The sequence below is a fragment of the Gallus gallus genome, chromosome 3 (assembly GCF_016699485.2).
Source record: "Gallus gallus isolate bGalGal1 chromosome 3, bGalGal1.mat.broiler.GRCg7b, whole genome shotgun sequence".
In the NCBI taxonomy this organism is placed as follows: domain Eukaryota; kingdom Metazoa; phylum Chordata; class Aves; order Galliformes; family Phasianidae; genus Gallus; species Gallus gallus.
Window position 1 is genome coordinate 9,000,170 of NC_052534.1, and position 27,360 is coordinate 9,027,529.

A 27,360-nucleotide genomic window follows, 5' to 3' on the forward strand; every position below is an offset into this window, starting at 1 on the left:
TGTCAATAACAACAACAAAAAAAGTTTGTTAGTTAGAATTGTAGGGTGTTTTTTATACCGTAAAAGCCACCACAGATTTTTCAATAAATGCACCCACTCAGGCAAGGGTGGGGAAGTGCTCGGGGAATATTTGATGAAATACAGTTTTATGAATGCTGTGTCCACATTAAGAAGCACATTAAAAGCAAAAATGAATTAACCTCTGTTCAACACACATACACAGCAGCTATAACACAAGCTGTTTTTTTTTTTTTAAGAGAAGTGATTAAAATAGGGTTTCACTTTATTTGCAGATGTTATTCGCTATACTAATTTCATCACCCTATTAGCTCAAACTTTTTACCCCTGTAAAACTATCATAACAAGGACCACTGGAGCTTCACTATTAACCAGAGGTTATCAAGAAAACCCTTAGAAAATATGGCATTTACTTCAAAACTCATGGCAGATTTTTCCAAAATATTTCAGGAATACTTCAGTATACAAATCCTTCGGTAAAATGGAATAGGAAGACAGCACATGAAGTGGCTTTAAAGAGGGGAAGAATTGTAGAAAGTGTGATGCTATTTTAAGATATTCATTTATTACTTCTGATTCCTATAAGTAAATTTATATATATATTTGATTATGCAACATATCCAGCAAAGCAAGGAATTGTTTATCGTTACACATCCTACAACTAGGATTCATAATGCAATTACAATAATTTAACAAAGAGAAGTACGAAAGACTTCAAGAAAATAAATCAAAGCCTCGTTTTCTGCTAAAGTAAAAGCTGTACTTTCTGCAGACACGTAACTGTAGGGGAAAAAAATCAGATTTATTTTTAGTTCTAACTGCTTTTTTATTTCTGAACTGGACAAAACATGATGTACAAATGATAGCCAGAAAAGCAATACTGTAGAATAAGCAGTTTTCTTGAATGTATTAGCGTGAAAAGACAAAACTAAACAAAACCACCACAGCAAAAACACATATTCTGCATCCTTCATGTATTAAGACAGTCCATGCTCAGAACACAAATCGAAGAAAAAATAAATGTTCTAAAACGATTCCTTCTTCACATTTCCAGATAATAACCTCATGAGCTTTTTTTTCCCCAAACATAAATCACAAGACAATTGCATTTACGTAGGTTTATGCATCCTATCATAGCCCAAGCTGCTATGCCAGTGGCACCTAACCAACAAAAGTCCGAAGAAAAGGTTATCTCAATGCCTCCTTGTTCTTTTCCAACTCCACCTTTTTGCTTGCAGCAACACGAGATAGAGCACAGTGAGTGAAACCTTAAACAATATTTTAAATAACAAAACTCGGTAAGTTAAGCTAGCTACTAGCTCCCTTACCCTCTGCCCCCCTATTACTTACATGACAGACTCACTAGCACTGGAGGACTTCTCTGTCTCTGAAGGATATTTATCCATTACACAGAGAAATATCAATAGATGACCTACAGTGACATGTCTAGCACAGCTCTGGCATCGTGCTCCTGCTTGAGGTTGTTGGTGCCTTACTAAGTGACTGACCACACCCCCATGATTCAGCCATGGAATTTTACATGGTTGTGACACCTCTGACAGAAAGTACTGGCGTCAAGCAAACCACAAGGCATCAGAAGCTGGAAGAGAAAGCCTATGAGAGAAGAGCTCCCAGCTTCCCTCACACACAGCCATGGCGGGGAGCTGGGGCTCTGAAGCGGGCCTTGCAGCGGCCCAGAGCACGGCTCCCTCACAGCCAAACTCTGGCACCTGAGTGTGCTCAAACTGTAGGCCACTAGATTCACACCCCGTATTTCCCTGTCTACAACTGAATAGTAATTATTAATTTCTGTTGCTGATCCCTGTTACTCAAGGATTTTGAGCATCTTAAGCCTCTTCCTATTTCACATTGAATGTGGGGCATGTCAGAACAACAATATTTTTTTTCTTGTTCGTGATGATAAATACAATAGTTCAAAACTGCCCCACGGAACGCAGGAAAAATATAATAAGCAAAAGAAAAAAAAAAAAAAACGCAGAGGTTTGATCTCTCAGTAGGTGATGAAAAAGGCAATGGGAAAACCCCAATTGGGTTCTTAAAAGAAAACCAGCAGAAGCTGCTAAACATATAACATATTACCGCTGCAAAGATAGAAGTCTGTGGGGGTAGCCTGAAAATAAAGGTCAGTTTGGCTGAAACACTGAGAGACTGGCTAAGCAGAAAGGAAACGTACTCATTTTTTCACAGCAGATTTAGAAGGATGGCAAGAATCCTGCTCAAAGATCACCCTCTTAGCACAGATGACTTTCAGAGATGTACACATTCACTCAGACTTCAGAATTAACATCTCCCTTCTTCCATCTGGTTGGCAAGGAGGCCACCTGAGGGAAGCGTGGATGTGAGCAAGGCCCAGGAGCAGGGCAGGAGCATTAATGTTACCTCTCCACAAAGGAGTAACATGACAACACTCATAATTTTGCCTGGATACCTGTGCTAAGCAAGCATTTTGAAAATTCTCCCCTAGAAACACTCACATAAACAGACTCCTGTTTTAAGGAAAGAAAAAAAATGACAGACTCTCAGTGCCTCCAAAATGCTTTGAGAAAACCAGGTGAAGTGCAACAGTACTGGCTACTGCATCTACTAACATAAATAAAAAGCATTATCAACATCTGCTGATGGTAGAAGCGTTTGCCTGATAAAAGTCACTAAAATTCAGGGGAGCATGTGTGTAATATTAATGCTCTCATACAACACCTGCTGAAATGAATCCCAGATGCTGTCACAATTTTAAGTGAATACATTTGCGGTATAAGAGATTAAAAAAGCTGAGCCTATTCTCAAACATTTACCTGTAATGCTTTATATGAGTTCTATTACGTAAATAGATAAAAATACTTTATTTGAAATAATTGTTTTTTAAATTAAAGGGTCAAAACCTGTGTCCATAAAACACCACGGGAAGATATGCTGCCAACCTGCTGAGATGACAGCTCCCATTACTTTTCACTGCCTAGAACTGCAATGCCTAAGAAAGGAAGAATAAAGCTAAAGGGAATAGAAAAGAAAGATACACATGCAAAAAAGGACAGAAATGAAGATAAACTAACTCACAGAGAACAGAACTACGTGGCTGTAGTTCTGTATTTGCACCTACAATAGTTACAAAAACATGAACATCTCAGTAACAAATTGTCAGCACCCCCCAAAAAAACCTAAGGAGAAACCACCACCATTTTTCTTTAAATAGAAACAATCTGGGAGTGAGCTGTTAAATGGGTGTATGTTTCAGCAATGCAACAGGAACTCATCCTATGTCCTTGCAAACCCTCCCAAAGAAATGTCGAATTTCTTTTATGAGCAGATACAGTAGCAAGAAGTAAGAAAGGACTGCCTATGTGTAAGGTACACTCTACCCCCTTACATGACAGACAAAAACACAAAACAAACTTCTTACATCCATGGAATCTTTCCCACCAACTCAGGGCAGCGTTTAAGGTTTAGTTGATATTATGGATATCAGACCCAGGCAGTCTGCAGTTTGGAATGGAGACTGCAGAGGAGACCATTTTCATTCAGGAGCTGTCTGAATATTCAACTCATCTGAATATTTAACATATTTAACTCAAAGAGAAAGCCACTAGCTGGGAAAACCACAATAAAAAAAAATCTCAACTACTGAGGAAAACAAAATGCAAAGACAGAATGGAATTGTTCATTTGGAAAGAACCTACAAGGGTCATGGAGTCCAACTGCAAGAAGTAATTCATTGAAGCAAGACCTAACATCATAAAGGCATTTTATGGTCTTTCATGGTCAAACTCTAGCCGATGTGTGCTTTTATGTTTAATGGTAAAAGAAAATGTTGAACTAAGAAGTAAATGAGTTTACAGCTAGTATTAGCCCTAAAACTAAAGACTCTGATAAACATGGCGGTGTGTTTTAATTATCATCATGCAAATCCTGCGGTATTTTCCAAACAGTATTCAAAGCAACTTATTTCATGCAGATAAAACTGAAGAGGTGGCATTTTTAGAAGGTTCTGATGGCATGGGTCAACAAGAAGGATTAATCTCTCTCTGACAGGAGACAAGGCTGTTCAGAACTGGAAGCAAGAAGAAGATTCAGGTATCTCCATTCTGAGCTGCAGGCACCAGTTTGGCATGGGAACAGACCTAAGTTGAAGAGTACATGCTTTCAGAAAGACTCTGGAAAGATCAGACTGAACGCCATACAGAATAAAGTGGTTCTGCCTTCTGGAAAGCCACAACTAGACAAAATAACTGTTACTGACTGCTACGATACTTTAAGCATTCATACAGTTTCTAAGCTGATAATAAAACAAAGATATCTTATTCTCTAACACTATCCAAGCTTATTGTAACACTTTATTTGATAAACAAGTCTTAGTGTGTTCATATGTGGAATTTTTTGTATATGAAGACAATTATTTCAGTATGAGAACTGAAATTCTTGGTACTCGCATAAAGCAAAGCAATTATTTTTGGAATTTACATTTTAAGGTTTTAAACATCAATAATCAAATGAGACAGCTTATTACTCTTTGGAATTAGGTCATGCAGTATAAGATAACATGATGACCTAAAAAGTGTAAGAATAGATCGGATTGATGCTCAACTCTATTTATATTTGCTCAAAAGCTTGTGTTCTACCAGACATCTATTTTTATTTACTTTTCTTAACCACAAGGAAGAAGATAATAACTATGCAGAGTACTTAAGACTCAAAATATTTTTTCTGTTATTCTTCAGATGCAATGGAAATTAACTTATCTAAGAATCCAATCTTTTCTCCAACTCGGCTCATAGTGAAGCTCATTACATCAATCCTTATGTAGGTCACCCAAATCAGATGAGAAAGAAAGCATTCTGACAAAGGTCTGTGAGGTCAACTAGCACTATCAAAATGCTGAATATTAAAATACAGCTTATATACACAAGGCAAAAACTTAAGTTCTTAGAACTGGCACAAAGCAGGCAAAGTGAAAGTTGACAACGGGGAAAGAAACTGGCTGCAAGCCCAAAGCTTGTCCCCAGCTGTATTTCTTTGAAACTTATGGACAGTCATGAGCAGCTATTCACATCCCAGCCTCGTCCACTAGGGAATTCATAGGCTAAAACCAACTACCCACTCAATACTAAAATGAAGATTTTCCTTTTCAGAAGCCAGAAGCAGAAAGCGTTAACAAGGATCCGATGCAAAACTCTGATTTCTTTCCAGAAAAATCCCCCCACTCTCCCCATTATACTAGCACCCAATTAAAGAGAAGTTAAAAACAAATACACTCTCATGTGTATTTTTATTAGACACACAGAATAACTGTGCAGGTGCCTGCATACTTGAGCTGCTTGTTGGATAACTCATTTTAGAAAAGGGAGGAAAGCTTTCCTAGAACTAGGAGCTCTAACGATCAGCCCTGGCAGGTTTCAAACAATAGTACCAACAGACCAGAATAAGATAATGTTTTTCCTCTGGTATGTTTCCCCAGCTGATAACAGTATTACATCAAAGTAATAAACAGAACTCCAGGTGGCAGCTTTACAATTATTTTATTAAGGAGTTTCTTTCCTGCTTCACAGGCAGCTTGACTCCTGCTCTGAGAAGCTTTCTTTGAGAAGAAACAAGGATCCATTTTTGGATGCATTCCTCGTTAACAAAGCAATACTTTCAAAGCTGTGGCCTTGCTGCATGGTTCCTTGATGATACTGGGAAAAAGCTGACCAAGTAGATTTTAAGGGCGCAAGAACACAGTGTTTAAGGACTATATAAGAAAGGCACTTAGAAGCCCAGCCTCATTACGTTTCTACCAGTTGAGAAGATCATCCTCCTCTTCAGCTTAAACACAGCAACTTTCAACTCATTAAAAACAACACAGCCAGTGACAAGAATAAAGGCACCCCAAAAACACAATGTAAGAGGTTCGTGTGTTTTATTCTGCGTTACAGCTGACCCCAGCAACTGTTCTGATCAACCACCACATTTTAGTTTCCGGCTGTGCTGCAACACACCTAAAGACGAGCAAAGCCAAACCTTTCCTCCTCATCTTCCTCCCAAGAAAACTCCCACCTCCCCAGGAAAAGGCATTTCAAACAGGAGATCTAAAACAAACAGGAGGTATATGAGACAATATATTATTCCTAATAAGCACAGCGTAGCTGAACTATTAAGTAGAAAGGTCACATTCTTTAATTATGTGAAATCTGGATATTAATGATATCCGTAAACTACAAAGAATGAATTAGGAGTTTATAAATAACTCTCCTTTAGCAATGCTAAAGAATGCACACGTCAGGTGGGTTTTGGGTGTCTGTTTCTGGTATCTTAAAAACAAAAAGTGGGGGAAAACACAGTACAGGAGTGAGCAATTCAGTGAGAATGCAGAGATTTTACTTGAGGTTATCTACACTTGAAATCTCAAGTTTTCTATAACCTTAACCGATCCATTTGCAGAGATTCTCTTGCAGAGCACAGGAAGCTAGAGAAATCCGTCTCCCCTTGAAATGACAGGAAAGTTTATGTGTAATAAAACAATCCACATCGCTAGGAATCTCATTATGACAAACACTATTGCAACTATTCAAGCGTAACTCCCATAAAGCATAATCTCAGGGCACAATCATTTCACCCAACTTTCAGGAAATGAAAGCCTCCCACAGATCTCTTCGCCACGAACCACGTCCGCACAGCACTGCTGTAACGCTGGGAGGGGGTGGTGGCAAAATCCCCTGCTACTACCCCCAGCAGCAGATTGAGAAATGCTTGCCATGCAGAGCCATCTGCCCTGCTGGGGCTCCATCAGAACTGACTGACATCTATCAGTACATTGGCCCAGCTGGAACCCAGTTATGTCAAGGAGCAGTGATGTACTCAACTAGGAATTTCCTAAGATTCTTTAAAGTAAAAGTTTCTGAGATGCCTACCGTGACAACTGAGGGCAGTCATCAATCTGTCTTGCGGCAGCAAACAAACCAAGCAATAGAAAAATTAAATCAAGACATCAGCTGAAATATTTCAAAATTTGTTAGACTAATAGGTGGAGTAAAGACAACAGATTACATGCAAATGAAGGAGTGTTCTGGGACTCATTAATAACTATTGTAGACATTCTACGCATATCTGGATGAGTTTGCTGCAAAAACTTCCCTAGGGTTAGGTATCTAACTACCTTCAGCCTTATCAGACCAGCAGCCTAGGGTGACTGAGGTTTCCTTCTACAAGAGCTTTCTTCTGAGCATCAATACATCTCTTCATAGTTAAAACATTAAATAGAAAACGGCCAGCAACAACGCAAGTTTGGGCTCTTCTCAACAATCTAGAGGTAAATCTCATCCATTTAAGAGTAGAAAGAGGAAAACTTCAATTGGGAAGTGATTGGCCCAGAATTATATATGATTGTGACAACAAAGCTAATAGGCAAGCGAGATGAAAGACCAGACAGCTCTTCCTGTGTGCTGGAGGTGAGATGGGCACAGCCAGTATGGTGTTTACCTCTCTAAGCAGGAAGAAAAAGCAGACTATTAGTGTTTTAAAGCTTACTGGTTTTGGCTGTCATTCCTTTCTGTCTGTACCTTACAATTATGTTACAGTAAAGGAGGAAAAAGCAAAATCAGCCATCAACATAAGCACTCTATATAATTTAAGGTTACTGTAGGAAAACAGAGGACCACCACAAAAACAGCACGGTTTGATTAATGGGTTTTTATAGATCCCAGATAACATTTTCATGTAGTCTGTTGGATTGTTTTGTTTCTGAAGGCTACAACCCCTTTTTTTTTCTTTTAATCCCTACTGGTACAATCACATATCACACAGCAAAAGAAGTTTCCAAGTTGTATTTGGCTGCAATTGCCATTTACCTAAAACCATTGGTCTAGGAAGAAGCAAAGGGCTACCACATGGACTCAGACCCTCTAACCTTGACATAGCAGGGAGGGAAAAAAGAACACTTTGAGCGAATAATACCCATGGTTTTGGATATCCAACAGCACGTCGCTAGAAAAAGATAACTGTGAACTGCAAAAGCTTGAGTATGTATTCTGCTATCTCTTTGGCTGTTTCTTCTAACTCACCATTACAGTGATACTAAACACACACACTGCTTCCTTCTCCCTCACCCACAGCCCAAGTACTACCAGCAACAGTCATGCCATTTTGAACGTCACGGTAGAAATGGAGAATTACAAATTACCAGCATTTGAACAACCAGACTAGAAACAGCATGCTGAAAACCTCAAAACACTACAGAACAAGGAGAAGAAGAGAGGTAGGTGGTGGGAAAAAATCAAAGCAAGAATCCCCCCGAAGTACTGTTTTTTTATTGAGCAAAAAGGACAGAATCCCTACTGCAGGGGTATTTACTTGTAATCTGACTTCCAAAAAGGCCATTTGATGATGATTAAGACAGCAACAATAACAAAAACAAAGCAAGCCTCATTTAGCCCTGGCTCAATCAAAAGCATGTTGTATTTAACATAGTTTGGAACGATCCTGCATTTTTTTGAAGACTTGCTCTGAGTCAGACGTATCTGATCACTACTTACTCAGAACTTTTCAAAATGCCTTTCCTAGTATTCTATTACTTGAATTACAAACTCCAGAGTGCCTGACAAGAGCAAGAAAGCATGGCTCTGTTTAGCTGCAGGGAAATGACTGCATAAAAACAGCATGGAGAACTACAGGAAAACCAAGCAACATCGGGGCTTGGAAATAAAATTCTTTGTTACTCATTACTTATTTGTTAGCATGGATGTTATTAAGATGGGTCGGGAAAACTAACACCAAATTATAAAATACCATCGCAGTTGGAAACTTCTGATTTGAATCTAATTTTAATAACAGTAAAAATGAAAAACTGCCATCAACAGTAAGTACTGTAGGAGGAATGGCCAACAGGTCTTAAGAAAGCAAACTGTATAGAACAACCAGCTGTATTCAAGCCTTCTACTCTGGGAGATAAGACTGAAAAGGTTCTCTATTTGGTTTTAAAATCCTAGCGCATTATGTAAATACAAGTTAGAAGAACATTATGGTCTGCCTTCCATCCCCAATGCGTGTTATAAAACAAGTGTCAGGAAAGCTAGAAACAAAGTTATGCATGTGATGCTCAAGGAAGCTGCAGTACAGAGAGGATTTCCTCTTCCTTGCCCTGTGGGACAAGGATCCCTGAGCACCTCAACCCTGCAGTTACTACAGCAGCTACTGAAGTAGTTATAACTACAAAGTATTCACAACATTTCAGACACTCAACCAGCAATAACCAAAACTAAACCAAAACACCAGCAGCTGTAACTGCTACATTATGTGCATATGTGTGTGGAAGAGGTACAAGAGGTAAAAGCCAAAGTGCATTTAACGTTTATTATGGGGTTTTTTGGCAGCTGATTACTAATTTCTTTAAAAATGAAATGTGAAGTAAAAGTGCAGAGGTGGCTTAAATTAAGAGTTTTCAAATTGAGATGAGTTCACAATGAATTCTCCCAAGTTTAGAGCTTTGCAGGTGATGCCCTGTATCTTGATGAACTATATATTACTACTGACAATATCTTGCAGAAACTATTTTTCCCATGGTCCCAATTTGGCCAATGCTCTGTTTTAGTAAGCAATACGGAAACACGATCTGATGAAGAAAGTAATAATTGCCAACAGCCTCAGCTGCAGATTTGATTTGCAAATGAGAGGTGTTTGCAATTTGTACTTCAAATTTACTCTTAACAGCAGTAAGAGAGACGATGAAGATCAAACAGGTGGCATAAGCTTGGTTACCTGACAGCATGCAAAAGTCACAGAGCAGAATACAACTACTCATTTTTCCAGATTGTGTAAGACATCCAGAAGTAAGCACTGGAAGTTTTCACCGTGTTGTTTTTCATTCCTCCGTTGCCTCTTCCACCCAGTCTCTGTGTATAACCACAGCAGAATCCTGAACTTTGCTTCTTGTTAAACAGCTGCTCATTCTTATGCACCCAACTTTCCATTCTGCTTAACTTCCGCAGTTCTGGGAGTTCACTCACTTTACAACACATTTTACCTAGAAAACTGAGCACCTTAATACACAACATCTCCTTTCATGTCTGGATAGTTCCATCTCTATCGATCTGCACTGCGTATTTTCTCTCTGGCACACACACAAAGCATGGCAATTAGAGGACAAGATACTCTGGCAATTCAGTGGAATAAACATATGCAGGAAAAAGTAAGTGAATCATTAAACCCTTTGTCTGACTGTACATGCATTTTCTGAGTATTTTTGAGAGGAACAGTTTATCTGGAAAATTAATGATAATATTAAAAGATGCCATGAGTCCCCAGGGCAGCTGCCTCATTGGGACTCCTCCGTCCCACAGTGAGTGCTGATTCCCCTTTTCGTATTCCCAACTGTTCCACAAGCCTGTGCCATTTGATCCCCTGTGTCTTACTTCTTCAGAAACACTAAGAAGTACTGAACAAACACATGCAGCCTGGAAATGCTGCTCTTTGCACGTGCATAGCTGCTGAGCATTCTTCTCCAAACAATTTCGATTATATATACAAAAATATATCATAGACAGAGTCATGTGTATGGCCTAGGAGCAGCTCCAAGCACACTGATCTACCAGAAAGAATAAGCACTTCTCACTTAACCGAAATAATTTTGCCTGGTACATCAGTGGACTGCTCTGGTCAGTCACAATACCTCAGTTGAGGAGGGCTGTCACTCTTAACTTACTGCTGTTTTTAGGTCATCCAACTGTACCCTTAAAAGGGTGCAGGAATAAAGAGTATTAAATTAGGCAGGAACACCATATTGCAAACCATGTGAATGGCTAAAAAGCCTTCTGCTAAGTTCTGTGTGACAGAATCTTACAGATTTCTATCTGATCTTGAGATGCTTCTTTACTGTGCAAATGACAGCACTGGCACAGTTTGCCCAGTCAGGCTGTTCAGTCTCCTCCTTGATGGTTTTCAGCAGCCATCAAGATGTGGGCCTGGGCACCCTGCTCTGGGTGGCCCTGATAAACTATGGGGCTAGAGCACACGGCCTGCAGAGGCGCCTTCCAATCTAAACCACCCTGAGATTCTGAAGCAAACACCAGCACCTCTGTATGCCCTTCTCCTCTCTGCGAATTTAGAAGAACCTCAGGCAAAGCTAGTTCTTGGCACTCTGACTTATCTTAGCATCCTGGCATGAAGGACCACATCAAAGTACCTAACAAGAAAACTGCTGTCCCAATAACCTCATAGATCTCTCTGACAGCTTGTTAGGAGTATGGACACGTAGTTAGCAAAGAGAGAAGTCACCATCACAGGACAATTAAATCATTGCTTGACTTTGATGTACTAAACAGTCAGGTAACCACTCCTGCTGAGCACATCAAAAAGTGACATTCATCCAGCATACAACCACTATATTTCATATTTCCTACTCTAGCTAAAACACAGAAGCTCCAATCCAATCCCAAATTCAAGTACAGCAAAGAGTGCTCTTCCAAATAATACATTTTCTCCTGTTCCTTTCACCTGGAATGAAGCATTTACAACTACTAAAGTACACCATCTTTGAACATATTTGTAAACATTTTCCTGGTACAGAAAAGAGATAATCCGTAATTTATGTATTATTGTCTTAGTCTCTCAAGGTCTAAAAAAATAAGAAATGCTACTGTGATGATTCATGGATCATGGAATCATAGGGGTTGGAAGGGGTCTGTGAAGATCATCAAGTCCAACCCCTTGCTAAAGCAGCTCCCTACAGCAGGTCACACAGGTAGGCGTCCAGACAGGTAGAAGGATACTCCACAGCCTCTCTGGGCAGGTTGTTCCAGTGTTCTGTTACCCTAAAAGTTAAGATGTTTTTCCTCATGTTCATATGGAAGTTTCTGCTTCCCAGTTTGTGCCCACTGTCTCTTGTTCTCTTGCCGGCCATTGCTGAAAGGAGCCTGGCCCCATCCACTTAACATTCGCCCTTTAGATATTTGTAAGCACTGGTGGAAATCCCCTTTCAGACTCCTCCAGGCTGAACAGTTCCAGGTCCCTCCATCTTTCCATCCGGGACATGCTCCTGGCTCCCAGACATCTTCATGCCCCTCTACTGGACTCTCTCCAGAAGTTCCCTGCCTTTCCTGAAAAGTGGAGCCTAGAATTGGACACAGTACTCCAGATGTGGCTTCACCAGAGCACAGCAGAGAAGGATGATCACCTCCCTCGCCCTGCTGGCCACGCTCAAAGATGCACCCCAGGATACCATTAGCTTTCTTGGCCACAAGGGCACACACTGCTGGCTCGCAGTCATGACCTTCACAACCGTAAATTCAAGCATGCCAGAACACACGGAGAAAACCCCACAACTAAGATCCATACCAGCTAGAAAAACAGCGTAATAATATATTCAATCTCCTACACCTCTATTCTAAATTACAGTCAATTTGCTAAAAGTGAAACCACATGCAATAGCTCTCCCTTACAAGGTATGTTCTCAAACTAATGAAACTAGAGGCTGCACTAAGATGGTTATATAACACCAGTGAATTAAATTTATTTTCTTTGCCCTATTTTCTGTCAGTCTTGGTAATCATCACCCTGGTTTCAGCTTCGTTCATTGAGTGATCCTGTCACAGTCTCACTCGTTCCTTACTTACCAACCTGACACACCTGCAAACTACTCAATTGTTCCACTGTTACTCACTTGTGAGAACACCTAGAGAGACAGCCATGTTAGTCACTACAGACAGAGCAGGGAGGGAAACCCAAGCTTACCCTGATGAGCTTTGTAGACAGGTTCACAAGCCCAACTGGAACAGCAGAAGATAAGCACACTAATTAATTGAGCCTCCCCCCCCCCCCCCCCCCCAAGCATATACTAGCATGCTGACCATGCAGTTTTGCAATTACATGAACAATGTTCACTTCTCTTTTTCCCTGCTGGCCTGCTAACAGAGAAAAGAGATGGCCATCAGCAATCTGGAAGGATGGCCACACTGGTTAAAAATCCTGTTCTCAATGACTTGCTTGAAACTGACAGAGCCAATTCAGAACTGGCTGCTGCCATCTCAAGATGCTTTACTTGATTCATGAGCATATGAATGATTAATGTTTCCCAGATGTATGCCAGAAAGATTTTAAAAGACACTGCAACTTACATTCTTTCAACTGCTGCTTCTTTCTAACATCACTGCTATACAATGGGAGTAGAATAGGTGTTTTATTTGAACGTCTTTGAATTTAAATACTACTGAAAACTGCTAGTGACAAGAAAGAAGGATCTAGTGAACGCCAGCCTCCTATGTTAGATCTGAGTTAATTTACTCTCTGCCAAAGCTTAGGAGATCAATTCAGCACCAGAAGTCCTTCATTTCATTAACTACATGTAACTCATTTTTCTCCACTGGACTTGCAAACTATGCAGAAACAATTGTGGTCATTAATCCATAATTGAAATTTTAACAGAACAGCCACTTTTCCTCTGCAAGATAACAAAAGCATCTTGATGTCACACAAGCATTACGTGTGTTTCAGAAACATACAAACCCCCACAAAAGGCATCTGGATAGCAGTTAAGCTTGTCAAGAGCACACACATCCCATGGTTTCTCTGTGCTCTCAAAGGCTGGACAAGCAGGCATTATTCAAAACCTGCAAAAAGTGAAGTTTCTGGACAGCAAGAATAGAAGGCTACTTTGAAATAAGGATTACATCTTGAAGAACGTCATCACTGTACAGTAGCTAGCTAACAGCATTTTCCCCTTCCCTCACCTGCTACACGTCAGTCTATGTCAGTGGTGGGCTATGCTCTAACAGGAGAAGAGTATAAAAATTATTGTGCATCTGTGAAATGATTATTAAAACTAAGCAGTGTGCTTTGATGCCCAGGATTCAATCTTTGATACGTAACACCTGACAGCAAGAGCCAGCACTGTGTGGATCTCTGCTACTGGCACAGGATAGGAAACAGGCCAGAGCCAGAACTGCGATAGAACGAATCCTCATTTCCAGTTTATCAGCACAACCAACACCAGCAGCAGACTGATGCCTTCAACTGCCTACAGTGACATTCTGGAAAAACATTATTGTGGCTGGAAGCGTGCAGTCACAAGCAGAAGTGAACAAGTAAATGAAACAAATTGCTGTAGAGATGTATTTCCTCAGAGAGATACCTGAGGTGTTCCCTTAAAAGAGTAACAGAACATTTCTGGAAAAAAGACACTTCTAGAAACATTTCCAGGAAAAACTAACAAAAAAAACCCCAAACCTACTCAGGCTCTGAAAGGACCTGCAGGAGGTTCCATCTTTTGTTGATGGAAGTTTGAGATCTCTATCAAAACACAGGTATGCATTTCTACACACAGACGCTATACAACAATAAGAAGAAATCTTAAATGCAGAGAAGTGTCAGGGCTTACTTCATCTTACCCTTGTCCTTTCAACTCTCCCTGCGTGTTTTGATCTTGGAGGACTGCAGTGCTTCAGAGAACACTGGTCAATGCCAACAATTCAGCTCCAATCCAACATTAACCATCGCTTCTATAGACAAGAGGTTTTCATCGACAATTGCCTTGGAGGAAGCCTTAATAGTGTCCAACTCTTTCAAGAAGAAAACCTCAATAAAGCATCTACAAATTGCCTGTATATTTTAGACAGGCATTCTAGAACCAGACGATCATTAAGGTCCCTTCTGACCCACATCAACTATAATTCTGAGAGTCCTGTAGAGTTCAACCTTAGTACAGAACGCACACAAAACTCATCAACTGTTAATTACACTCCATCCAGAACAGTATCCCTTGACTTCTACTCATTGTTTTTGTTTTCCCAGTAGCAGAATGGGTATATTGTAGACATTCTGCTATCTATCAAGGATATTTTACCACGCGTACAATGAGATTTGCAATGTTTTCTACTGTATTTTGTTTGACAACACAGAATATTAGACATCTTTGATATATTAATGCTTAACACAGTCACTAAAAATTGACTAAAAATGTATTCTGTCAGCTTGAATTCTCAAGATGTTTATTCACATGCAATATTCTCTTAAAAAAAAAACCTGTTTCTGTTCCATAACAGTAGAATAAACAAATAAGCAATAAAAATATCAGTGCCTTTATTCAAGTAACATTAGTTGAGATGTAACTTTTCTGTGTAGAATAGCTATTTGAACTGATTTTTAAGGATAAATCTTCAAAATAGTAGCTTTCACAATGTAACAGGCCTCACTACTCTGAATTAATCCAGAAGTTTCCTACAGGAACCTTTTCCCCCCTTATATCAACATCTGTCCTACACTCCAGATGTTATAAATGCACCAAGTGAGTTAGCTGTCTTATGGTTAGCTGGTTACTGGGTTTTTCGTTTCCAAGCTCAAAAAACAGTATCTCGGTAGGAAATACTGCCTCTAAAAACTTGCTAGCTCTGTTAAGGAGAGATGGCTACCATTAATTCAGCAAGAGCTGTAAAGCCCTTTCCAGGCCATTTTTTTTTGTCCTCACCCCCCCTGGTATGAATAACAAAGAATTCCACACCACTATTTTTCCTTTTGATACACTTCCTTCATTTTTTGCTTACCTCATCCTCACATACTGTCACAGAAAGCTGTGAGAAGAGTTGTTATTTGTTATAGAAATCTGCTGTTATTAGATATCAATCATATGGAAAAAAACATTTACCGCTAGAAATCTATTAATATAAGATGATCTAACACAAAAATTCTGCTAAGTTTGAGTTTCAGTGTTTCTGACTACAAATTTCACTTGCACAAATTTCACTACCCACAGAAGCCCAGTACACTTACCCTTCACATACTCATCGGTAACAACACAAAACACTGCAGATACCTTCGCTGCCTCTTCAAGTTCCCTTCAAATCTCCACTAGGAGCGCACCCAACAAGTGAGCTGCCTCTGTATTTTGACCACAAAGCAGACTTCTCTAAGTGAGGCTGAAATGCCTGCATTCAGCAGCCCTGTTTTAAGGCCCACAAGAGGCTGAAGGGCATCCACACTGAGTAAGGACACTTATACTTGGTTGTCCTCTACCCCCGCCATCCTTAACTGCTGAAGTACAAACCTGCATCTCCTTCCACTCACAGGCTGGTCTCTTCAGACACAGCAGGAAAAAAGCCCTTTTCTTTTGCCCAGAGGTTCTTCAGCCTGACATACATAGAATACTCAAAAATAGCTACCTACTTTTTATTATCAGAGTAGCAACATACCATATACCATAAGTAAGACAGCTACAACACAGGCAACAATGACAGAGATGCAAGTTGCTGCACGAAGGGATGGCAGATGATGCAGAAGCCCAGAACACTGAAAGGAATCCACCAGCAATATGAGTGATGTGACACTCCCCTAATGCAGGAGCAACTTAATTATGTCTTGCTTGAGTACTCTGGTCTAAGTTGGGAACTGGGAAAAAAAAACAAAAAAGTAGCCAGAGTTTAGGCTATAATAATAAAAAATACATTAGACAGCAATTAAAGTTCCGTAAGGAAGTTCTCCCCAGTTCTTCTGAATAGGGGGTCAGGATGAGGAATTACTCTGTATAAACGTATTAACCCCCATTTTATGGTAACTTCTGCTCTAGTTTCAGCTGAAGAAACTATTACTCACACCTTCTCCCTGTCACCAGCTTCCTCACCTGACCAAGCTCTGCTGGTGCTATGTAGAAGTTATACATCATGCTAATGCCTTAACTGATTTGTAGGCAATACAGCAGTCCACACTAAATAGAAAAGGTACATATGCAGACTGAGACTATAAGAAATGCTTCAGAATAACATAAAAAAAGTCCTTAAGCCTGGTTACAACCACTAGATTTAGCACTAGCAGTAACTTCAGGCTTTGCATATAGGGAGGAGGCTGATGGTTCCCTTCAGCAATGTACATCCATTACTTTTAATTAAACATACACAGCAGCAATCCACATGTATTGGGGTTCCTATCTGGTACAAAGAAGAGCATGTAACAATAACATATTCAACATTTTCTGGATTAAATGCACTAGTTAAAAGCAGTTACCAGAGTGAAAAAAAACCCAACAATTAAACATTTATAACCATGTAGCCTTGGAGAGGGAACGTTATATTTAGAGCTCAGACTAGCTTTACCGCCAGGCAGTAAACTGCTGTATACATATAATTTCGCATACACAAAACAGTACTGCACTAACAAGACCTAGAGCAGCAGAGAGATAAAAGACCAGAAACTCGCTACTTTTTAGCAACCATATTCTGTTAGTATCATTTACTCCATGGTGGTGCCATGCATTAGAAGATGTCAGCATTCCCACGAAAAAATAGGTGAAGAGCTGTGAGCTAACAGGATTTGAAGAATGTGTTAATTACATTTCGCACTCCAGAGGTACTGCCTCCAAATTTTTAAGGCAGATTTTTAAGCTAAAGAAAGCCTTTTAAAACTATCATTTGCGTTCTTTATAAACAAACAGAAAGGAGAGTAGCTTTCCTTTAGCAAAGAAGAAGCAATGGACTGTAGCTACAGACCTGAAAACCTTCAGCTATGAAAGTGAGCCAGCAGTGTGCACCTGCAGCCCAGAAGCTCAACTGTATCCTGGGCAGCATCCAAAGAGGGATGGCAGCAGAGAGAGGTGATTTCCCTCCTCTGCTCTGCTCTCCCGAGACCCATCTGGAGTACTGTGTCCAGGCCTGGGGCTGAGAAGGACGTGGAGATGTTGAAGCAGGTCCAGAGTAGGCCACAAAGGTGTTCGGAGGGATGGAACGTTTGTCCTATGAAGAAAAGTTGAGAGATCTGGGCTTGTTCAGCTCTGGGCTGACCAAAGTGTGGCCTTCCAGTACTTGAAGAGAGCTTATAAATAGGAAGAAGACTGATCTTTTACATGATCTGATAGTGAATAGGACAAGATAGAATGGTTTCAAAATAGAAAAGGGGAGATCTGTATTAGATGTTAGGAGGAAATTCTTTACTCAGGGGGCAGTGAGGCCCTGGCACTGCTGCCCAGAGTTGTGGGTGCCCCATCCCTGGAGGTGCCCAAGGCCAGGTTGGATGGGCCCTGGGCAGTCTGAGCTGCTGGGGGGCAGCCCTGCCCATGGCTGGGTGGGTTTTAGGGTCGCCTCCAACCCAAACCATCCTGTGATTCTATGAAAGTGGCTAGCGTGGAAGAGAATCATACAAAGCTAAAGACTTCTAGAATCAAGGCAGAAACAGAATCACCAATACAAACACAGAGCAAAAACAAAACAGAAAACCTTTTTTTGATGCCCTTAGCAGACAAACACAGAGCTGCAGATGCTTGAGTAAAGAACAGTTCAAAATGAATTTTTCATCTTCTACAAAGTGAAACCCTGCTGTGAACTTGTGCTCACTGTAAAGACTGAATAGCTCCAAATTCCCAGGAAAGAAAAGACTAAGGATGAAAAAAGGGGAAAGAAAAGAGTTGTGCCATCACCAAATTCTCCCCACTCATCACCGTAAATGACAGAGACAGGAGGCCAGCACATAAAACAGAGGTTAAATGCCATTTAAAATCCATACAAATACACCAGGACTCCACAGCTTTTCCTCTTCCCTGCCCCACTCAGTGGGACAGCCTCGTCCATGGTAGCAAGCTTGCCAACAAAACTGTTGGTAATGCATCTTTTAGGAATCACAGTATGGGAATACAAAGATCAAATTCAAGGCAACTAACTCATGGACGTGAGCATCTGAAAAGCTGCCCTATACATCTGGTGAGTAATTTATCAGAAGCAATTAAACTGAAAATCATTTTGAACTGAACTTATTTTGCCAGTATGGGAAAAGAACTGTTTATCACTAACTTTTCCAGTAATTACAACTGCCATTTTTCTTCAGTTCGCTATAATATTCTTTGTTTTGTTTTTAAACATCAACTGTATTTTTCAGATTAAAAAATAGAGAATTAAATTTCATTTCCTGGGCATTCTTGAGGCAATCATTCAAGACAAATGCTTCCACTACACCTGAAAGAAAAAAAAAAGTTGTCAAAAATTTGCTTTTGCCTACCAAATGACATGATTTAGGTGGACAGCTGTACAAAAGGTTTGATTCCAGACTGTTTGTTCCCTGAGTTACATGCACCAAGGAGGAGGTGCTCCAGACATGTCCTACTGTGTGTTTAGAAGGCTCCACACTCAGCCTGTGGGCCCTACCAATTATTTCTAGACACTGTAAATGCACAGTCAACCCTGAGATAGATTCTGAGACCTACAGAATGTATATTGACTTTGTGCTGGTGAAAAATATTAGATGTGTTCCCTTTAATAGACATGTCCTCTGCTGGACATGCTAGAAAAGTGGGAAGAAGTGTTTTCCAATTATCTATTGTGCATCGGTTACCTTTCGTAAACCACCCAGTTTTTCTCAGATCAAGTGAAGTCATCAGTGCTTTTTTCCTCTCGATCCACAGCAACATGTCCAACCCTGATTAGCACCATTAAGAGGGCATACGCCCTTACTCAGAAACCTGTAAAAAACCTATCAGAAACAGTTATCTTAAGAACTAGTGCAAAATCTCAGTGTCTGAATTTTTCACATGATGCTTTCTCTAGGTCGAGTCTGAATGTATTTCCTTCACTCTTTGTCCTTTCACAAATAACACTTTCAGTAAGAATACAATTTTCTTGCACCATATGTATGGCTCAGCGTGCCCAGAAATACACCTATGCCTTGACAACCGTCATGATTGTTACATCTTAAAACTGCAAAAAGCAGCCTGTAAGAAGACAGAATGCACATTATATGAATTTAATTTATTCTCACAGAAATGCCCACTTTTCCTCTTGGGATTTTAAATTAATTGCACAAACAATTAAGGCAACCCCTACTCTCTTCCTTACTCACAAACAAGGGCTCTGACTGACACGTAGTGGCAAATTAAAAAAGTCTGCCAGCTGAAGCAAGCCTCAACCCTGCCAGCTGCCCCTTCAAATACAAGTTGTTACCCCAATGACAGATGGCCATACAGCTCCTGGCAATTCAAGAGCAGCTCCAGGTTTCAGCCTAGCATAATTAAACAAGCCAACTGCAATCCCCCCTTACCTTAATATGCTGCCCTGAAAGATCAAAGCACCATCACAACCAGATTTGGAGCCGTTCAGTGATCCTCGCCTTGAACTGGGATCAGCTGAGAATGGGACAAATCACTGAGAGCAACAACCCCCACTTAACCATCTGATTTTTTATCCTGGGACAAGCTGAGCAGTAAAAGAAGACAGGTACTGAACCAAGAGAAGCAGCGTAGTTTCCAAACTACAATACCAACTACGAGAGACCTAAAGCATCAAGCTCAGTGTTGGGTTTTGCCAAGGATGCGATTCATAATCAAGGGAAACCGGTTTAGGACTACACTGTTGCCAGAAAAGACAGAGCAGGCCTTTTCCCACCGGTTCCTTGCAGAACATAAAGTGCCTATAAAGACGCAATGGCACTCCAGCCCATGAAGGAAGGAAAGCAGAAACAAAGCACCGAATTCCTTTTGGTGGCATTCTGAATCAGACTGCTTAAGACAACGAGGCCATGCCTACAAACTTCCCTGGTGACTCTGGGCAAGTCGGGACATTTCTTACTGCTTTCGTTTTCTGCTGCTGAAGTCAGAGCAATGGCGCCTCATTACATCACAGGCATCTAATGATGGCAGCTTCAGAGCAACTGGGAGACTACGTACAAGGCTCAAGTGCATGACAAACATCCAAATCAGTAAAACAAGGTGATTTCTTACCTGTAACTGAAATTACAGTAGGTCATCTACATAGGGAGACTACCAGCTAGGTTCAGACAGAGGAGTGCTTCAGAATTTTGCCACCACACATATGAAAGATATCGGATTTGGGGGTGGAGAAAGATATGCCTTGGGATGAGATCTAGAAAATGTATCATCTATGTGTATTTATTAAAGAAGGATCATATATGTTTTTTTTTTAAACTGATCCATAAGAACAGCACAAGCAGGATTTTGGACACTGCTATCCTCTGTGATTTTGATATTCTGATCTATACCTTGTTCTCTCCTTCTCAAAACAGTTTGATTTCAGAAGCTACAGGAATCGAAAACTTATATCCTGTAATCAAAGATGAAAGAAAAATTAGTTTGCTGAAACATACTTGGCCTCTTCTGCAACACTACAGAACTGGGGTCCAGGGGAGGCAACAAAGCAAGATAGACACCTTCTTTATACCCCATAAATCTTAGGAAAGATAAAGTAACCAGGCTCAAGCAGTTCCCCAGCCACCATAATGCACACACAGTATTTTTTATTACTGCAAATATTATCCTTTCTCCCAACAGGACACTATATACAAGCATTAAGAAAAATGATAGTCGACGTTTAACACCCCAGACGTATGCAGAATTTTACTGACTGCATTGGCAGTGGAACGTCACGAAGATACTGACACAGATGAAATCTTCAGTTTCCTCCTACTGCTTCAAACTTGTTCATTATGAAAGCAGCAATTACTTCCACCACTCAAGTTACATGAAAAGTTGAAAAAGCCTGCCCTCCCCAGCCCTTAGAGCAGTGCTTTGGTGGACCGTGTCTGTTGTTTGCCTATGCTGGAGGTCCAGCCTTGCTGGTAAGGGCGATCAAGAGGGCAGCATCCAAAGTATAGTGAGCCTGAAAATCATTGTGCCAACTCACTAAGTGTTTCAGCCACTACTCAGCTGATTGTATAATGCTTCAGATTTTGCATATGAAAAGATACACTGGCAGCTCATAGTGCTCTTTATGATCTCAGGCATTAAGGAGACTGAAATAAATGATGCAAGCTATGCAGTCTGTCACAGTCTGACCAGAAAGATGATAATTAATCCATTCTTAAAGCATCAGCGGATGGCAGGTACTGCTTGGTGTATCTTTCAAACAGTCAAAAATCATGATTTTGCCATACACAATCTATTTTTAACTTCCACTATGTTAAATGGTGTTGAAGCAACCAACAGCCGAGCGTATGCTCAAATCTCTAGTTTACTGAAAAAAAAAGAGTCCAGAAAACAAGACAAACATGAAAAAATAATTAACTTAAACAGGACTAATACATCATATCAATATTGAAAATTTCAAACAAAATTGTTTAAAAAATATTTTCCCTTTTTTTTTTTTAATTTTTGCCACGCTTTCCAAATTTTCACAAGTTAACATTTCCTTTGTAATTGCTTTTTATTTCCATTCCAATTATGGAAGCTAAAGTTAAGAGCAATACTGACAAGGTCCACAAAATATAAAGTGCTTCTTTCCACAAGAACATGGCCACTATATTTTCGTTTGAAGATATATATTGAGTTTCTTTTGTATATAACTTTTTATTTTTAACCTCTTCTGCTACATTTAAGAAAGAAAAGTAGGTTTAGATGAGAGTTGTCAAAAGGCACTGTTTCCTGTTCACATTAAAAATGAGTTTGATCCAAGCTCAGACTGTCAACAGTCACTTAGACAAGATGGGAAATGCTGCAGCACGCTGGCACGTATTACGATGACTCTACCTTCAGAACAGAATTCATTGGGCACTCACAGAATCTAGCTGGGATCTTTTAATTCATGGTAAAGTTTGACCACGGCAAACATCCACACTGATACCGTCAAGTATATTAATAGATTATTGATCAGGAACTGCTGACACTAAGAAGTCTGGCAAGACACAAAGGGGCCTAAACTCATCACTGAAGGCTACCTGAAGCCATTCAGCTATTGTCCTTTATCATAACCATACTAATTCTTCTTCTAACCATCCAGACTGCAACAGCAGCTCACGCCATTCATTTCCTGCCTTCTCACTGATGTTCGGCTAGCCAAACAGCTTCTCAATTTGCATTGAGGGAGGTTCTCTTAGCAGTGCCCTGAAGCATATGCCTTAAAGGCCCCATTACAATGCACCTTTGCAGAGTTAAGAATGGAGCAGGAGAGGAAGCATCAAATGGATCAGAACCAAATGGCTGTTCTGTAATGGAACACACACTACTCATTTGCACTTATTTGCACTTACTGCAGCCACCTTAGAGACCTTCAGCTCTGCAGCTTCCTGGAGCTCAGCCATCTTCTGCCGCTATCAGCAATCTCAACAGGGACAGCCAGAGTCACTACAGGTTAGATAACAGTGCAAGTGAAATTCCAGAGTAAACTCTGGTTTATTTTGAATAACTGATCTCGAATAACTGTTCGAGGTAAAGACACAGAGCATTTCTCCAAGAGGAAGATGGTCATAGATCTTACCACTTTCAGAGAAAAAATGAAGAGTCCCACCTTGACAAAGTCTTACAGCCATCTAAAGCTGCTGCCCTTTTGTCACCTTCAAAATGGCACCAAATAAAGGAAACAGCAAATATACGGTTACTACGTGCCGTTCAAACTGATGGCCTGTTGGGGAATCTTAAGTCTTTTTCTTTCAATGGTAATCACAAAATACTTACTTAGCCAAAAAGCATCCATTTTGTCCTCAGTTCTCAGTAAAACAATTAATTTTTTTGCACGTTAAAAGGATTGTAACAGAAGTGTTGCTGTACTTCTGCAGTATGAAGTTTCTGTAATCAACTGCGGCCTACTCTGAAGTTATGTTGATAGATCACCTTCACAACTATTTGTCTCTCAGAGGACTTCACTCAGCACCGAGGCCTACTGCATCTTCAGAAGACTGAACCCCAAGGAAAGAGTTGCACTTTTCTGCTCATTTTCCCCAAGGACAAGAAAAAAAAAAGCCCTTAGCAACTGTACTTTTTACTTAGGATCCCTTCAGAAACTCCCATCAACTAGATAGCAGTGAGAAGTGGGAAGGAAGCTTCATTTGAAATATACATTACACACAGGGTTAGCAGTGCAATAGTTAACTGATGGGATTTGCCTGGGGGAGAAGGGGAAAATGCCTGACTGCTGAGAAGCATTTTGGCCATGCATGTTTCAGTAGTATTTCATATTCTTAATAATTACTGATGAAGCAGGTTGGATAGCTATGTATTTATTGTTGCAAACTCAGTGTTCATATAACAACTAAGCACTGAGAAAAAAGTTGATTGTTTTATTCTTCATGCCAATTCAGACTGAAGTCAGGTGCCATTTTGTGGTCAGTGACAACCTTCCAAACAGCCAGGATTTCAGTGAACTTTGAATCAGAACATGCAAAAAGCACTACTGCAGCAGTATTAGAATGACTGCAATTACCAACCATCTTCTAAAAGAAGTCAAAGTAAAACCTACCTCTGCAAATACAAGTATACTGAGATACTGCAAAACAACCCATGCACTGTAAGTGTTTTACAATGTGCTCATAAAGCTTTCGTAAGTTTCCCCAAAAGATAAACACACCTACTAATAAACAGCATCTGATTGATTTTCAGGGTAATATCTGAGTAGTAATAATTCCTTCAACAAGTATTGTCTCAAAACAGCAACAATACAGCAGATGATGGGAAAGCCCTTATCTCGCTACTGCAAAGATACACACAGGTAGCTTGGAGACAGAAACTGGCTTATTTTTTTAGCCAAGGCACTCCAGCAGGTTTAACAATCCATGTGGAGAAGGGAGGGCCTTGAAAGAGCGTAATGAAAGAGGGTCAAGCTAACTCAAATTACCTTCCATTTGCCACAGGCTAAGAGCATACACATGAACAATTACAGTGCATCAGATACCACAGATCAGCTGACATATGGTAACCTGTCATCCTGCAATAACCTGTCCAAATACAAAGATAGCTTGAAATTTAGACTGGCTGCAGAATTACAGATCGGCCTTATTCAGAAAGCAGAGACTGAACTCTGTAACTTTTGCTTCTGAATTGTATAAAGTGAAAACATAGAACAGAACAGGACCCACAGATCAGAGTCCTTAAGGTAAGCAGGCTGTTTCCAAACAATACAAACTGGGATGACCAAAAGGAAATACTTACTGTAACATGACCTATTCATGCTAACCAGCCCCTTGGTGTAAGAGCATGCACACAGCATGATGATCATGAGACTGCAAGTTCAGCTCTTTGTTGGTCTGGACAGTGGTTATTCAAAGCAAGTGCAATAATTCCAATTATGGTTGTTCACTGTGCCTTGTAATGGTAATTCACAGTGGAAGAAAAAAAAAATGCTTCCTAACCTCATCCTCAGGAATGCTTGTTTCCCTGTACAGCTTTCAGGAACTAGAAGAAGACTATCCTTCTAGCAGCTCACAGCTCAAAGAACTCCTGCCCTCCATCCCAATACTTTCCAGCCATTCCCATGACTCTCCCAGCCCAAGAGCAATATCTGATATGAGGTACAGTTCATTTTTTAAAATATTTTTAATGAACAATTACCAAAAAAATCCACAATCATTAAGTAACAGAATTAATCCAGGCACACATGAAGTCAGTCAGGACTGAAAAAAAAAAGGGGAAAAAACACTGTTAAGAATGTAAACACAAGACTGACGCTTGGGTCTGGCTGGGATGGAGTGAGCTTTCCCCACAGCAGCCCACATAGCGCTGCGCTCTGCACAGGCAGCACAGTGATGGTTTGGCTGACGCTGAGGGTGCTCAAGAGGTGGAGACCATGGCAGCTGATCTCAACCAACCAAAGGATATTCCATACTGTATAGCATCATACTTGGCAGGAAAAGCTAGGGAAGGGCAAGCAGAATGGGAGGGAAGCTATGAACCAGGTACAGCCTGTAGAGTAAACCCGTGCCTCAACTGCCCAATGTAAGACACTAGGAGGGACTCAGATGAGTCCAACAATGGAGTGCAAGCTGCAGGCTTCTATTACAATTAACAGTAACTTGCATTCTGGTTTTGTTATATGTATAATAGTGCATATCTTAGAACAAAACCACAGTGGCATTTCCACAGTTCCTACCACAGGGATAGGACTATCACCACGCACTGCATGGGGCCACAGTCTCCCATGGAAGCCAATGTAACAGTGAGCTGTGACATCACACGGCAACCCTGCTCCCTTCCTCTCATTTCCACTGGCAAGTGCCAGTACAAGGCAGGGGATAAAAACACGTGTTTAGAAGCAGGAATGGTGGGATAATCCCTCCCTCTAGCAACCAGGTTCTAAAATAACTGAGCTATCTTGTCCAGGCGCAGCTAAATGAAATACCTCAGAGAACAGAAGTAGTCCTTAAAAGCCCAATGAAAGAACCAAATGCTTTGCAAGTGGTTATTTGTTGCTTGTGTCCAACCAGCTGCAAAGAAAGGACCAACAACGTAACATTTTAAGAGCAGGGAGCAATATACCAGTAAGCCTTACTTATTCAGAGCCACAATAACTGCTATGAGAGTTATCTTTCTAGAAGCACCCCAAAGCCAGAGATTTTAACCACCTTAATAAAGCTCACTCAACTTCCTAGTCAGAAGCAAAATTAAGATTATACGAGATATCTACATAGTGCCTTCTTCACTTCAGAACCTATAGCAAGGCCTGGATGTCCTCTTTTGCATCACTTTGAAGAGTTCTCTAACGACAGAATCATACAGATAGGATTTTAATAGGTGTTCTGTAGTTTCACTACATATTTTAGTTTACTTTTTTCCTTCCCCCAGCAGCTCAGCTCATCAAGAAGCAAAGAACTCAAATTAAAACTTCAGGATATATCCAGATAATAATGGTGCGAACAATATTACATATTAGCAAGCACATCTTCCCTCCTTTTCAAACATTCAACAGAGGAACAACACATAAGCAAAAAAACAAACTCAAGTACAAAACAATAAGCAAACACAAGAAGATTAAGGAATGACAAAATCAGCTGAAAACAAACCTTCAATTTTTTAAATTCCTATTAGCTCAGCCATGTCTCCTTGTCTTTTTATCCACACAGTTCTGATTTACCTCCCTTAACTGACGTTGTAACACACAATGCTAAACACACTGAATCCGTGTACTTCGGGGAAGCCTAGAGAAACACACCACCCCCCCTGTGCAGCGGATCAAGCAGTCAGTGCACAGCCACCCGCTGCTGAAGGAAGTTTAAGCTGTGCCATAGGTGACCCACATTGCGACACACCTGGAGCATGCTCGCTCCTAGCAACCTCCTTCGTAGAAGTAAGGCAGAGCAGTGGTGACCAAAGGAGCTGTTCTTGCTGCAGTGAAAGCCCCTCACCTCCCCTGATCGATACCAGTGTGCAAGTGCAATGGGCACACACTGCACATCGGCACTTGTTGGACAACCCAGCTTCACAGTGCTGGTGAGGAAGCTGCTAGGGGAAGTAAGCTGGAAGCCTGAAATTCCTGGGCAGCTGCTGGGCTAACAGAACACTCACAGTACTCCAATTCCATGCGTATGCATTAAATTCTGCGTATTTAGTGCCCATCACGTTTATTATGCCGAATGTCCTGCAATAAAAGCCTGGCACACGTAGGACAGCTGTGGTGCACTCCACCACTGTGAAGCTCCCAGGAAGCAGCGGAGCAGGGAACGGACACAGAGCGTGAC

At 40.6% G+C, this 27,360-nt stretch overlaps 1 protein-coding gene across 4 annotated transcripts in view; it reads right to left on the reverse strand.

Annotated features, from left to right (window-relative positions):
• Positions 1-27,360, reverse strand: part of FBXO11 (F-box protein 11) — a 64,278-nt gene that overhangs the window by 31,607 nt on the left and 5,311 nt on the right. The window contains exon 1 of one of the 4 annotated variants that reach the window (XM_046939072.1): positions 1,369-13,704. The exons of the other annotated variants lie outside the window; for them this stretch is intronic. The gene's annotated coding sequence lies outside the window, so the exon portion shown is untranslated. Of the gene's footprint in view, positions 1-1,368; positions 13,705-27,360 lie in introns of those variants that run through there. 4 annotated transcript variants of the gene reach the window in all.